The sequence below is a fragment of the Ornithodoros turicata genome, unplaced genomic scaffold (genome assembly GCF_037126465.1).
Source record: "Ornithodoros turicata isolate Travis unplaced genomic scaffold, ASM3712646v1 ctg00001301.1, whole genome shotgun sequence".
NCBI lineage: Eukaryota > Metazoa > Arthropoda > Arachnida > Ixodida > Argasidae > Ornithodoros > Ornithodoros turicata.
This window is the reverse complement of record NW_026999543.1, coordinates 1179-15136: the sequence shown is the minus strand read 5'-3', so window position 1 is coordinate 15136 and position 13958 is coordinate 1179. Positions and strand designations below refer to the sequence as shown.

The following is a 13958-nucleotide window of genomic DNA, read 5'->3' as shown; positions in this document are numbered from 1 at the left end:
CGGCAACAGACGGTCGCAACCGCTATCATGACGTGAGGTGTGTGTGGTTGCTCTGTTGCGTTGCCATGGGACTGGTTGATAACACGTGGAACTAGAAGCGCTCGCGCGGAAAAAAAATGAAGAAAAGGGCATGTGTTCGTCTGTGCGTAATATGACCTGGCTTTTGGGCGTTTTCTGTGGCGGATCCTGCAAGTGTCCAAGGAACGGCTGTGCGCGTGCGGAGGTTTCAGTTTCCCAGAGGGAACACTATCTCCTGTGGACGTCCTAAATAGATCCCATTGTCCACATTCGAAAATTGATGTCCGTAGCACATCTCTCGCGGTGATTTCGAGGATCGTGCTAATAACGTCCAAGATGGGATGTCACATAGAGCATTTATCGCGCACGGGATAGAGAAACCTACTTGGTGTAGCAGTAAGAATCACCGATATTATATTGATAGTGAGTTAATACTCCAATCAATTCCTCACTTCTGTGTTGTTTGTGTATGTAATTCAATTAATCGTAGATACGTCACCCTTCCATTTTATCTCAGAGGTGAGCAGGGCTCTCAAATTTACGGAAGGTAACACAGCAGGTAGGTAGCAGAAGGGGAGGGTAGCGGAAGGTAGCAGATGGGGTAAGTTCGCTAATAGTCCTGGTGGTTTACAGGGCTAGTATCCCAAAGGAGAATACTGAGGGATGCTGGCATGTTTTCTGTGGTACCCATCGCAGAGCAAGATGCGTTAGCACACCCCTCCCTCTCCTGTGGCACAATCGTTTCTCACCTCCCTCTTTCACCCTCCCCTAGCTGCAACGAGCCGCTACTCCAGAGCAGGCTTATCGGTCTTTCCCCCAACTTTAGCCCATCCCACGCACAACGATCACAAAGCAAAGAATATAGTCACTGTTCTCTCTCTTTCTAATGAAGAGCTATGGTGTTTTTTAGAGTGAAGAGCTCTACGTGTCACAGCCCGGTCCCCAACCTACCTTCCTCATGACCTTCCTCGGCGTTCGTATCCTCTGGCGGGCCCGCAATAGACGATTTTAGAAAATCCCAGTTCTTCTTGCGTACGCGTTGCATCCTGGGAGATTACTGGAATGAACTGTCCATCACGTTCGTTTCGTTCTCGCTGACCTTGACCTCTCTTGGACAATGGACCTTCCATATTCGCATCGCCCTGGCGGCGGAATGTCGAACATCCTGTCTTTCCCCCCAATAATGGTGACGCTTTACGAAGTGGCACGTACGTTGCGTGGGAAAGTAGCCAAAGAAGATTGGAAGAAGAATGCGGAAAGAGGTGAAAGCGCATTGTACTCATTACCAGACCTCAAACGTCCGCGTAACCTTGAAAGCGATTAACTCCCCACAATGAACAGGATAGCCGCTCGCAGGTGGGTCCATGTCGATGTTTTCCGCTCAAAAATGGCGTACTCAAGGGCTGGACATGCGCATACGCGTTGTCGGAAATGGTTCATTGGCAAAGAGGTAAGGAAGCAAAACATCTTGGACACCTTCTTCGCTTTTGTTACCAGCTAGTTCCCATAGTTCAAGGCGGCACTAAGCTCTCTGGGGTTTTCTGAAGTCATCTATAGAGCAACATGAGTCGCACGCAGTTCCTTTTTGTGCTGGGAACAGTCGCCTCGCTCCATGTCCAAGTTCGGCAATTCCTGACAGAAGAATTGCACCACTTGGACGTCGACTGGTTTTCCTGCGTGTGGGTGGCTTCGCAGGTGGTGGCTATGGGTTTGTGTTTTTCACCCAATGTTAGTTCGACTTTGTCTGGCCTCTGTTTTTCTTTCGTAGCCGTGTGACGATCGTTCCTGCCTTCGTTCTTGTGTGTAGCTTCTCTCTGTGAATCTTTTAAAAACTCATTGTACATTATGGAAGTTGATGTTCTGAGGCTAGAACACAGAAGAAAGGGCAAACGCACAAAGCCTATAGTGCATAAGATTAACAAATGAAGAAGGAAGGGAGCCAGTGAAAAGGGAGAATGAATGAGCCCTAAACCGGTAATCCTGAAGATCTGGGTTTGAGCCCTACAGCTGCCTAGCTTTTTCAGTGACTTCCTTCCTTCTTCATGCAGTGTTTAATTGTTGTTTGTATCCTTATCTGTCTGATGATCATTGCTCAATTATTGTAAATGTCGTAAATCGCTGCATTTTGCCAGTTTTGCCACTGCGTCGTCGTAGCTATGTATGTATATTGTTCACTGCCATGTCTGTTGCATCACCATCTTTTGACCAGTCATTCTAGTTATCATCTGCAACCGTTGTATGATAACACTATTAGTATTGTTACCGCACGTTCCTTGTTATAACATTTACTTTTCAGTGCTACTGGTGCAATTCGAAGTGAACTTTTTGGACTCAGTGGCAGGGTGTCGAACCGTAAACCGTACCCGAACCGTTATTTTTGCCGGAACTGAACCAGAACCCGAACCGAAATTTTCATGACACTGTTGAACACGAACCGGAGCAGAACCAGAAAAAATAATAGCAGTACAGTAACCAGTTCGCAACAAAACGGTTCGGACTTAAAAGAAGTCGGAAGCCTCAAGTGCCTCCCAATATCCGAACGAGGACACATTGGTCTCCATATCATGGATTTCGCAAATTTTCACCAGCTGTCAAACGAGGAAACAGCGCCATTTTTAACATGTTCACTGTCCTTGTGACTAGTGAGCGCGGCGGCAAGCGCCCCACACACGCGCATCTGCTCTTCAGAGAGGAAGCGCCACGCGGACGAATGAAGCAGGAATAGGGTAGGCCAGAGTAGCTCTATAGCACAAATATGTGATTAAGCAACCGCCCAATATTTCCCTTTACTTCCCGTACTTCAGACGTATGTCGGCACAGACCGCATAGAAATCGGCCAAGAACGCGCGTGCATTGCGCGAGTTGTGACGTTTCCCACCTCTGTGAGGCCGATAACGACTAGCACTTTCACTACCACTAGAGTCACTAAATAAGCTACGCTTCAGAGTATCGACACTGAGTTCCAAGAGCGAGCATGCGCCATCTTGTTTCCGCGCCACGCTACCCGTGCGCACGAGCATTGCGCACTTTAGCGCACGATGCCATCTATCGTGCGTGGGGCAAATGATCCTTTCGTTTACAAGCAGCAGTTGACGGTCTTGAGCTCACCTTGACATCTTCGGGACGCTCTGGTGGACAATACAAGGATTATCGCACAACAATCACACACGATCCCAGGCGAGCATTATGTTTGCCGTCTTTGATCCTCGACTGGGGATGGTACGGAAACAACATGGCGCTCCTGCTCTCCCTTGGACCTCAGTGTCGATACTCTCCACCACCTGAGAGAAGCACCTCTCTCATTCGCGAGACCCAAAGTTCTCTCGTGCCCGAAAGGCACACACACGCTAATTTTAGGTGCGAATATGCACCCCATGACTTGTAGTCCTAATTTCTACACTTATTGACATGTTTTATTAGTCATTCTATGTTCCTTTAAGTATACTTCCGCTTTTGTATTTAGTAACGCATTTTAAACATAAGTTTATAGTACATTGCACATGTCTGAGCGGGATTAGCCCATATTCGTGTTCATTTCGTAACCTAGCTTCCACTCTCTGGAGAACATGCCAGGCTTGGGGCCTACTACCCTCCCCTAGCTCAAGGTTATGTTACCCACACAGATTTGATTTACCCGATCGACGCAAAAAGATTTTCTGGGGGTCGCAAACCTCAGTAAACTTGCTGTAGTTGCTTGCATGAGCTATTGTACGTTTGTCTGCAAACAGCATCCGAGTACACTTTAAATCCGGCACCCGATATGTACCGCAGGAAAGAGGACTCGCACGTGGGCTAAGCGGTACACATGAGATACAGTCCCCAATCAGCAGGTACAGTTCGCGACCACTGCGAAATTCAAACGGTACAAGGGCTCCGAGACCCATCCGTACCGGCTAGGTACCCTTTAAGCGCGATCTGTAGCAGCTGCTGTACATCATGTGTACTGCGTGTTTCCGGCGCATGAGCACGAACGCCTTCTCACGATCTCCATGCGCCGCAAAAATATTTCGCGTGATTCCGAATACCAGTCAATAAATTTTCTTATGCAGCAGCGCCGTAATGGATCAGCACTATCATTCTATCAAAGAAGTGCAATAACTAGAACCTGTGACCGTGAGGGATCGCACGTTTGGGAAGAATGCGTTTCTTGCAACCGCTGGCAAATCAGTTTGTTTTGAGACGTCGGGGAGCGAGGACGAGTCTGCTCGGCCTTTGAAGAAACTCGTTCGACGCTTTCAAGATTGGAGTCATTTAAGGTGCGTATTATATCTATGAAGTAATTATTCGTCCGCACGACGCATTTTCGTTCATCTTCGCTCTGATTCCCAGTGGTCCTGATCTCCGGCAGGCTGGACAAAACGACTGAGGGACGGAGACAGCGAACTTTGCGCTTGATGCACGAACGTTGATGCGTAGAGAAGCCTAGATTGCACTTTACACCTGGGTTACACAAGCAAGTAGGCACATTTTTCAGGCAAGCTATTTCGTTTGTTGGATTTTTCTACATTGGGGGGGGGGGGGTATTTTCTCCTAGGTTACGTCCAGGCGATGTCGTGAATGGGTGAGTCAGTCATCTCCTGTGGTTGGTGTTACGTTCTGCGGAAGAAATGGAAGTTGGGGAAGAACAGCAATCCAAAGGTGTGGAAGAGATAAAGAAGCGTGACCACAGAGCAGGTGCAACTGTGAAGGAGAGATGCAGTGGTCAGCGTTCATCCATACACGTTGCGCCCAGTCTGTTCGGCGTTTGTGGGTCATGACAATGCACGCTCGCGATGGACAAGCATCACCCCTGAAATGGATGTAATTTTCGAATAAAGGTATTTGTTTGTGATACTTGTCGTACAGCGTTGCTTCCTGGGGCTGTTAATATATCGTAGAGGAGGGGAACCACCCCGACGGGTAGGCCTAAATCGCTGCGCGCTATCCGTTACATGTACCGCATGTGAGGGCGCTTGTATCTCTTAAAATTAAGAGGTACATTTTTTAGAAAATGTACCTCTTGATTGATTGATTGATTTTAAAAGAAAAAAATTGAGATGGTAGTCTCGAGCCACTCGGGACTGGCTACTCCAGGACGCGTTATTAATAAAAGAAAGGGAAACTACACTAACCTCGACGCTTTGAAACGCTTTGAAAGAATAAATGAGAACATCATCACCTAGCTTGGCACCAAAAGCGAAGTTTCAAGGCACTAAAAACAAAGAGCGTCACAATGTGTCAAAGAGGTCCGTCGAGACGAGAAATTGCACAAGGGAGCGCATGGCAGGTATGAGCTGATTTGCTGGCCAGCACCCAAGAACCTTTTCGGTGGAGTATGGCCGATTATCCAGGCGAGACAGGGATGACAGAAGGGTACATCGGTGTGCACTGTACCTCGGGCAGTCTTGGAGTATATGATCCACGTCCTCAACTACATCACACAGACTGCAGTTGGGGGACGGGACCATGCCGAGCTTAAACAAAAGTCGTCCACTGTATGGCACGTTGAGGCCTGTAGATGAGCGACGTGATGGGTCGAGGAAGCGCTGACGGCATATAAAAACGGAGATCTGGGTCCACCTTGCGCAGGAACGACGTAGAAGGGACACTTCTGCGCCAGTGTTCACTGCACAGACGTCTCATAAGAGTACCAACTGCTTGATTCGCGTCCGCTTGGGTGAAATACGTAGGGTGCGTCGGTACGCCACGTGCCACATGAGCCCGTCTCGCGAGTAGGTCGGCAGCCTCATTCCCAGGGACGCCACAATGACCTGGGATCCACTGCAAGGTGATGTTATGTGTCTGTGTGACAGCACATGGATACTCCCTGAGGACGTCACACACCAGTAGAGCGAGGGAGCTCGAGCCCAGGGTGCACTGCAGAGCTTGGAGGGCGGTTTTGGAGTCACTGTATATGGTCCAGTGCATCGGTGGTTGACGGGGCACGATGAAGGAAAGCGCCATAAGAATGGAATGCAGCTCGGCCACAGCAGCCGACGTCGGGTGAGACAGCTTAGCGCTTCGTTCAATCGACAGCTCAGGGATTACAAATGCACAGGTAGAGCCGGTCTGTGTCGATGAGCCATCAGTAAAGATTTTAATTCTGCCTCCATCGCCATGAAGCAGACTCAGGGTGAGTTGGCGAAGAACAATTGTTGTAGCCAATTTTCTGGAAGTCAGGCCAGGGACATTGAGATGCACAGATGGTGCCTGAAGGGCCCATGGAGGGACTGCGGGTAGAACCAGTTTTTTATGGTTTGGAATGAGGCTGCGGTGAGCTAAAACAGCTTGGCAGTACCCGGATGCTGGTCGCCGAAGAATGTCGCGCACTAATGTGTGACGGTAGTGGCGAGTGGAGAGCCTCATGCAGTGCCCAAGAGATTGTGCCGTCCGCATAAAGACGAGCGAAGGCTCCTTGGCTTCAGCCATGACAGGGGCAGTTGGCGTTGAATTGTGGACACCAAGGCACTGTTTCATGCTCTTTGCAAGGACGGTTTCCAACACTTGTTCAGACGAAGGACAAAGACTATGCAACACTGGAAGATGGTACATTAACATTTGTCGTATGAGGGACCGGTGCAGACCAAGCAATGCCCTTGTAGAAAGCCCCCAGCGGGCACCACAGAGGTATCGCAGGACACTCAGTCGAGACTCAGCTCTACCACTCAGACAACGAACCTCTGCTCTCCAGGACAGACAGCGGTAAAGAACCACACCAAGAAACTTATGGTGTGTAACACGCCGCACGACATTCCCACCTATATGAAGCTGAAAGTTCTTCAAATGACGGCGAGTAAAAGGCAAAAAAACACTCTTTTCATGAGAGAGGTCCATGCCTCTGTTTTCCAGGAAAGCAGCAACAACATCAAGGGCACACTGTAAGCGGCGCTGTAGCGCTGGCCACTGCTTGCCGGATGTCCATATGCATATATCGTCAGCGTACAAGGTGATGTTGACGCCCCGTGGCAAGAGAGCTGGTAGAGCAACCATCACGACATTGAAGAGGAGTGGGCTGAGGACCCCGCCCTGTGGGACTCCTGCTGTTGTGCTGTGATGAGACGTTTCACCATCCGAAGTCATCACAAAGACAGTTCTACCACGTAGATAGTTGGCTATCCACCTGAGAGCTCGCCCAGTAACGCTCAGGGAGAAAAGCTCATGGAGTACATGGTCGTGGCTTGTAGTGTCATAGGCTCGCTTAATATCAAGGAATGCTGCCACGGTTAGTAGACCACCCGATCTAGAGTGTTCTACGTGGCTTACCACATTCAAGACACAATCCATTGTACAACGAGCTCTCCTGAAACCTGCCTGCGCCGGGTGTAGGAGCGCCCGGGACTCCAGAAACCAGTCAAGGCGGTCCAATATTAGCCTTTCCATTACCTTGCCCAAGCAGCTTGTGAGGCTAATGGGACGAAACGAAGCCAGTTCCCTTGGCGACTTCCCTGGCTTCAAAACTGGGATAACTCGAGCCGCTTCCCATACGTCAGGCACGACACCAGTTCTCCAGGAGTCATTAATGAAGCACAGCAGTTTTTCAAGCGATGCATCCCCTAAGGAGGCTATGGCCTGATACGTAATCCCATCGGCCCCAGGTGAGGATCCTTTCCTAGAGTGGGAGATTGCTGACTGCAACTGGTTGATGGTAAATTCCAGGTCCATGACAGGGTCACAAGCCATGCAGCCAAAATCAACACCACTAAGGGCATCAACAACCGATTGCTTGTGGGCGTCAGTCGAAGAGGCGCAAGATGGCCGTGTGAGGAGACAGCTGAGCTCTTCACCAGCTGTAATTTCTGAGATCTTCAGATGAAGCGCGAGAGGTCTGAAGGCAGCCTCCTGCTCAACAGGGCAACTAAGTGTCTTAACAATCTGCCATATTCTTCCTGTAGGTGTATAAGGGGAAAGCGTGGAACAGAATGACTTCCAGCTTTTGCGACCCAGGCGCTGGAAGTGTTTTCGGATGACGCTACGAAGCCTACATACTTCCTGGTAATCCTGTTGACTTCCAGAACGACGGAACCGGCGCTCTGCTCGGCGTCGTATTGTTCTTAGGCGATCAAACTCGACATCAACACTTGAATGCGTTGCTGGAATGGGGACCTGTTTTGTTGCGGTAGACACGCTGGACTCCAGAGCCAGGACGCCAGGACGCTGGACAAGTCTGGACGACATTAAAATGTACCTCTTGGCCAAGCGGTACTTAACCGTTACATATGCGTTACCTGGTTTAGAGTGTAGGACGAATTTATGAAGCTGAAAACGAAATGGATCGACATTCACCGTCAGTCAAGTTTGAGTTTGAGTTTGATTATAGAAAAAAAGAAAAAGAAAACTGTCAGTCAACTTGCTCTTCCTCTGCACAATTTATTGTATATTGGAACCCCGTCGAGGAAGCTGACACATTTGCGAGTGATTCACACTTGGTGAAGAGCTTAGCGACGCAAATTGGAAACGGACACGTAATAAAGAAAAATGCGCGCCTCTCTTTAGGTGAATGGCATGTTCAAGACCACGATGCTTGAACACAGACAGAGCAAACACCGCCTGACGGGAGCCATTTGGACAAGATCAGTTGTTGGGAAATAATTTATGCGCAAAAGCATGTTAAACGTGACAACCATTTTGTGTCAGTCGGTTTGCGATCACATTCGATATGTCCTATGAAATATGTAGCTCTCTTTGCCTTTTTACCGCAGTTGAGGAAAGCGCACCCACAAACGCCTCATTCTCTCGACGCAAACGTGATCAGTTCGAAAATATCAACGGACCGAAATTGAGGTACAAAATCAAGGTAAGGTTTTCGAAGACTTCGCAGCAAATATGGAATGGACGTGGAGATTTGGAGAAGCACCTAGAAAGAATGCGTACATAAAGGCAACAAAATTTTTACGCTGACCTTCGCTGACCTACGCGATTTAAGTTCCTTACCAATTTTAGTATCAAAGATTTTGCCAGTTCCCGTTCAGTCGCATGAGCACATACCTGGGATTTCGCCTTCGCCGCATTCGATTTCGCCATTAGGAATGAGATACCATTTGAAAAGCTGCAGCTGGTATTTTAACTTCACGGCGTAGATTACCAGCTCATTGCTTGTATATCCAGCACACCAAACTGTACAGGTGACAGAGAACACCTAATGTTTTTAAGTTGCCGTCACAACCACGGTGGAACGGCGCCTGGTGGGAAATAATGCCCGGCTTGTCAAGCAACAATGATCTATTTTCCCGACTTCTTTGATGCTCCTGATGGCTACGTAGCCAGCACGTAGCGGACTTCTTTTTGTTTTAGACACAGTGTTATGCGCATGCAATGTAGGTTTTGCCACCGTGTTTGACGAGCAATGCGCAGTTGTTGACCACTTCGGCACAGTGTTTCCCGTAATTCTACATTTAAATTATCTTAAAAACATTGTGCCTAATTGGGATGAAAATTGTTACTGAAGAGTGCTGCTGAGGGCTCAGGCTATTAAATGGCTAAATTCTCAACTGCTCTACAGTATTTTTGAGGAATTTCTTAGACAATAGAGCGTAGTATAACTGCATATTTGCGCATACTGAGGGCATAGGAATTTGAGTTTATTATTACAGAGTTTATTATCATCATTATTATTATTATTATGTACATTCACTGGCATAGGCAGCACGAATTAGACGGACAGAATTGGAACGTTGATCGTAACTTTATCTTTCTTGTAGTTAATATATATAGAGGATGTTGTGAAGCACTGTCATCAACATCACCGCAGATCTATTACCCCCTCTTGCCGCTTGTGCAGGAAACGTTAAAAACGTTTCCATCCAACCACTTTTTATTCTATTTGTCATATCTTTTTCTTCGAAATTCCGCCTTTGCTCCTGCACCTCTGTGCTCGACACTAACCCGGTTCCGTTCGCGTTCAGAGTTTCAGTATTCACTCTATCCTCATTTTTTACTGCTCTGCATTATAGTTTTAGTGCAACCAAAACGCTTACTTCATTCCACAGGAGAGAGAGGAGAAAACTCAAAATGGCACCGCTTCCCTTATTCTTCCACGTTCTGCTGGCTCTTCTCTCCTTACCTCATTACTTTGCCGAGGAGATTCATTGGGAATGTGTCCCACTCGAAAACGGTGAGTTGGTCGCGCAAGAGATGCTGTATATGTGAATTTATTAAGCAATTCTTATTGTTCCTTGTTTTGCTTAGGCACGGGTTCGCAGGTCATTAATCGTGCCGACCCGTTATTTTCGCTAACGGGCACAGTTATAAATTCTTCTTGGACGCCTGGAGAAGGGTAATACCGGCTGATCCAATACCTGGCGTGTGCATAGGAGCGGATAGGTAGATCAAGGATGTTCTCTTCCTGGCCGGTTCTGCGAAATGAAATGTCGCACTGATAATATGCCTGCCAGCCACCCCTATACACTCGAACTTTCAGTACATTGTGATGCGTGGGTATGCAAGGCGAGGTGACGTGAAGACTGTGACATTGTCAAGTGGTGCTTAAATTTAATAGCCGAGGTTGAATAATATTAATAATAACTGGATGGGAAGTTCATTAAATATCTCGCGCGATGACTCTACCAACATAACGAAGCACGTGGCAGAGAGAGCTTTTTAGCTCTGGTATGCGTTCGGAATATGTTGCTTTAAAGCACCCAAACATTCATATACAGAATATTACATTATATTAGGTGTATCAAAGGAAAACATGGAGCTGTCAGCTGTTGTGTGGGGATTTGTTACTCAAAATCCTCGTAGTACAAGCAAAAATTAATATCAACAGCGAACACGAGTGCCTCGTTGGACAAGAAACCTCACCAACAGGAACCTCACAAGAGTAATGGTTATATGGGTGGGGAGATGGATATATAAAAAAATGAAAGAAGGAACGGATAGACAGGTGGGAAGGGGTGCGGGACAGATTACGGGGTGATAATGTTAGCGACCAACCCGCTTGTCCGACGTGAACAATATTTCTCAGGACAGCTTCTGCCTTGCGGCAGTAATGCGAAATAATAACTTCACAGGGTAAACAATAAGGCAGCTTGATTTCCAACAACTGCACAAGTACAACAGTCGTTCACCCGCCCCTAATAACCACTCCCCGCACCGTTGACGAAAGTTTGCCTCCGCTATTCTTTCCTCTACTTTATGATGGTAACATCATTATAATGGGAAGTTTCGTCGCTAGGGGCTAAACTCTACCCCATCACTGGTGGTGATGTGGAGATTGAAATAATTTGCCCCTTCACTATAAGGATCGAGACCTATCGTGTTCAAAAAGGTCAAAAGAGCTCTGAAATGACCCACAGGAACAGAACGCAAAATAAACATACGGAGGTGTTTGCTATAAGGTGCTTGCGTTCCACACTCTAAGAAAAGAAGGAGTAAAACGGGAGTAATTGCAGCTTCTACTCCCCTAGATTGCAATTGCTCCCCATTTTAGTCCCCTAACCCGACATTTACACCCCAAGACTACAAATTGTCACTGAACTTCGCGAATGGTCTCCTGAATGCAACAGTCTATGCGTCAATATGTGCCCTTGGTCAATTTGATGGCATAAAGCTGTATAACTTAGCCAACGTTGCAAGTTTCCAGCCACACAGAGTATGAAACAGTTAGCGCAACTTTATTCGCAAATTGTGCCCTATGCATGGCGCAAGATTTATAACTCGATATATCACGGTTGACGGTTTGCTTCAAAGTACTTTCATGCATGCACACAAATTACGTACCTGGGACTCTTACAGCACCGCGTGAAATGCAGTCTGCACTCTGTGACATTCATTTACTCCCGTGCATTTGCTCCCGAAAGGGACTATTTTTTGTGGCAATGCATTTAGTCCCCAAAAGGAGTAAAAGCACTCCTTATTTTTCTTAGAGTGCAGGGAGTATTTCGATGATGATGATGATAGGAACAAGAAGGCAAAAAAAGGTGGGGGATGTGAGCTGCGTCCCGTCCTGTTCATGTTTCTGCCATTTCAGGCGACTGCGACTACTACGGTACGCTACTCAAGGATGGCAGCAGCTACAACAAGGTGTACGATTGGTGTGGTCTCGTGAAGTGCAACGCCTCAGCCAGACTCGTCGAGATCACCAAGTGTACAATCCCTCCTCTCTGTCTAGAACCGGAGGGGGGTTTTTACCCAGATTGTTGTGAGCACCTCAAATGCATCAACAGCTAACGACTGCGTTCGTTACGAAAAATAGCACGCAATAAAATGTATGAAAACCAGAGATGAGACGAATCCAGAATTTCCCGAATCCGAATCCGAATACATAATTTCTCGAATCCCAATCCGAATCCGAATCCAAGGAAGGTTCTACGAATTTCGAATCTTCCGAATGCTTTCTTTAAAAAGAGTTTAAAAAGTCAGGCAAAAAAGTCTTCAACCGAAAAGTGTTTTGAAGCAGAATTTAATATCTTTGTTTAATAAAAAAAACAAATTTCGGGTCAAGACATTGACATTGCACCAATATCGCCATGCAATATTGATGTTATGTTGCTAATGACCACTTTCGTTATGCTGCAACAATGTTATCGAAACAACATTGCAGAAATGTGACACTGCAATGCTGGTGTGACATTGCTAAAGACCGGCTTCGATATTTTGCAGCAATATTACAGCAACAGCAACAACAACCATAAATGAAGAAGTGATGATGACATGGGATGTTTCCCCGTGGTAGCTACAGGACCCTACCCCCACTTCACAGTGGTTAATATGAGAGGATGAATTATGGTGAGATTGAAGCGACGACAGGTCGGAGTTCTCTTTAGAGCTCTTCGAGGAGTCCAGTGGCCTGCATGAAAGCAAAATGGGAGCGAAGAGCCCGGCACCGACGCGCAGGGGAGCTCCATGGGCCAAGTACTTTGGACAGGCTGAATGGTCTATGGTCGAGGAGTACTTCTACAGCAACAATATTACAAAGAATGTAATATTGTAATGTTGATGCAACAGTGCCAATGACCAGTTACTTTACAGTGTAGCACCGTTACAAAAGCAACGTCCGAGGAGCACTACAGTCTTGGCGATATATGTGCAAGTGACCACAGTACGCGTACATATTCAGTAATCGTCCTGCTTCTGGGCAAATTTCAGGGAAATGGTGCCGACATTCGTCGTGAAAGTCTACCGAGAAGCTCTGCGAAAATCGCAGACAGCACAGACAGGATTCGAACCTGCGTTACCTCGCTGTCTTTGCACGTAAGGCGATCATTCTAACCACTATGCCACGCGAGGGCTCAAGGGCTGTGGTCGCACTGATGGATGAACGCCATATCGAGGGTCAGCGCGCATTCACACATGCGTAAGAATGGATTGTAATTAATTTCAAGTTCTCGGTCGGATTAATTTTTCTTTGAGACTATGTTGTCCTCGTCTCGATCCTTTTGTCCATAGTCATCTCCCATGGTACGTCCGCAGTGTTGTCCCAGAATATGCCTCTCACAGTCTGAATTGGAATTGGTTGGTGGATTCGAAAGATCGATTCGCGGTTTTAGGTTCTGGTTAGGTTCTGGCGGTTAGGTTTTGGGCAATGGGATTCGGATTCGCGAATCTCGAATCCCTGCCTAGGATTCGAGGATTCGGTTGGCACATCCCTAATGAAAACCATACCTTGTCTCTCGCTACAAGTTCAAGTGCATTGGTATCTTGTCTTTTCTGTGCCCGCATAATCCAGCATGCTCTCTAGCTGTTCCGGAACCTTTCTGTGGCAGGCATTCTAACCGCCTTTTGTTTTGTGCTGGAACCGCGCAGACGCCGTTGTTTTGGGACCGTCTCTTAGCCGAGAGTGAAAGCGATGCTTTTGCTAATATCTGGAGCAATGCCCTATGTAGAGACATGATGACCTTCACTTCCGCGCTTACTTTCTGATGTCGCGCCACGGGGGACGTAGTTAATAAAAAGTTAAGATGGCAGCCTATATGACAACCTGGTTCGGCTCGAATACACAAATGCAACAAGTGAATAGATAG

General features: G+C 47.3%; 2 long non-coding RNA genes across 2 annotated transcripts; both read left to right on the top strand.

Moving 5' to 3' along the window:
• Positions 1 to 4201: 4201 nt before the first annotated feature.
• LOC135376790 (uncharacterized) lies at positions 4202 to 4849 on the top strand. Its single transcript, XR_010417849.1, has 3 exons — positions 4202 to 4274; positions 4348 to 4475; positions 4553 to 4849. It is a non-coding gene; the product is annotated as an uncharacterized LOC135376790 (long non-coding RNA).
• A 3826-nt stretch (positions 4850 to 8675) lies between these two features.
• On the top strand, positions 8676 to 12217 carry LOC135376796 (uncharacterized). Its single transcript, XR_010417859.1, has 3 exons — positions 8676 to 8791; positions 9984 to 10108; positions 11966 to 12217. It is a non-coding gene; the product is annotated as an uncharacterized LOC135376796 (long non-coding RNA).
• Positions 12218 to 13958: the final 1741 nt, after the last annotated feature.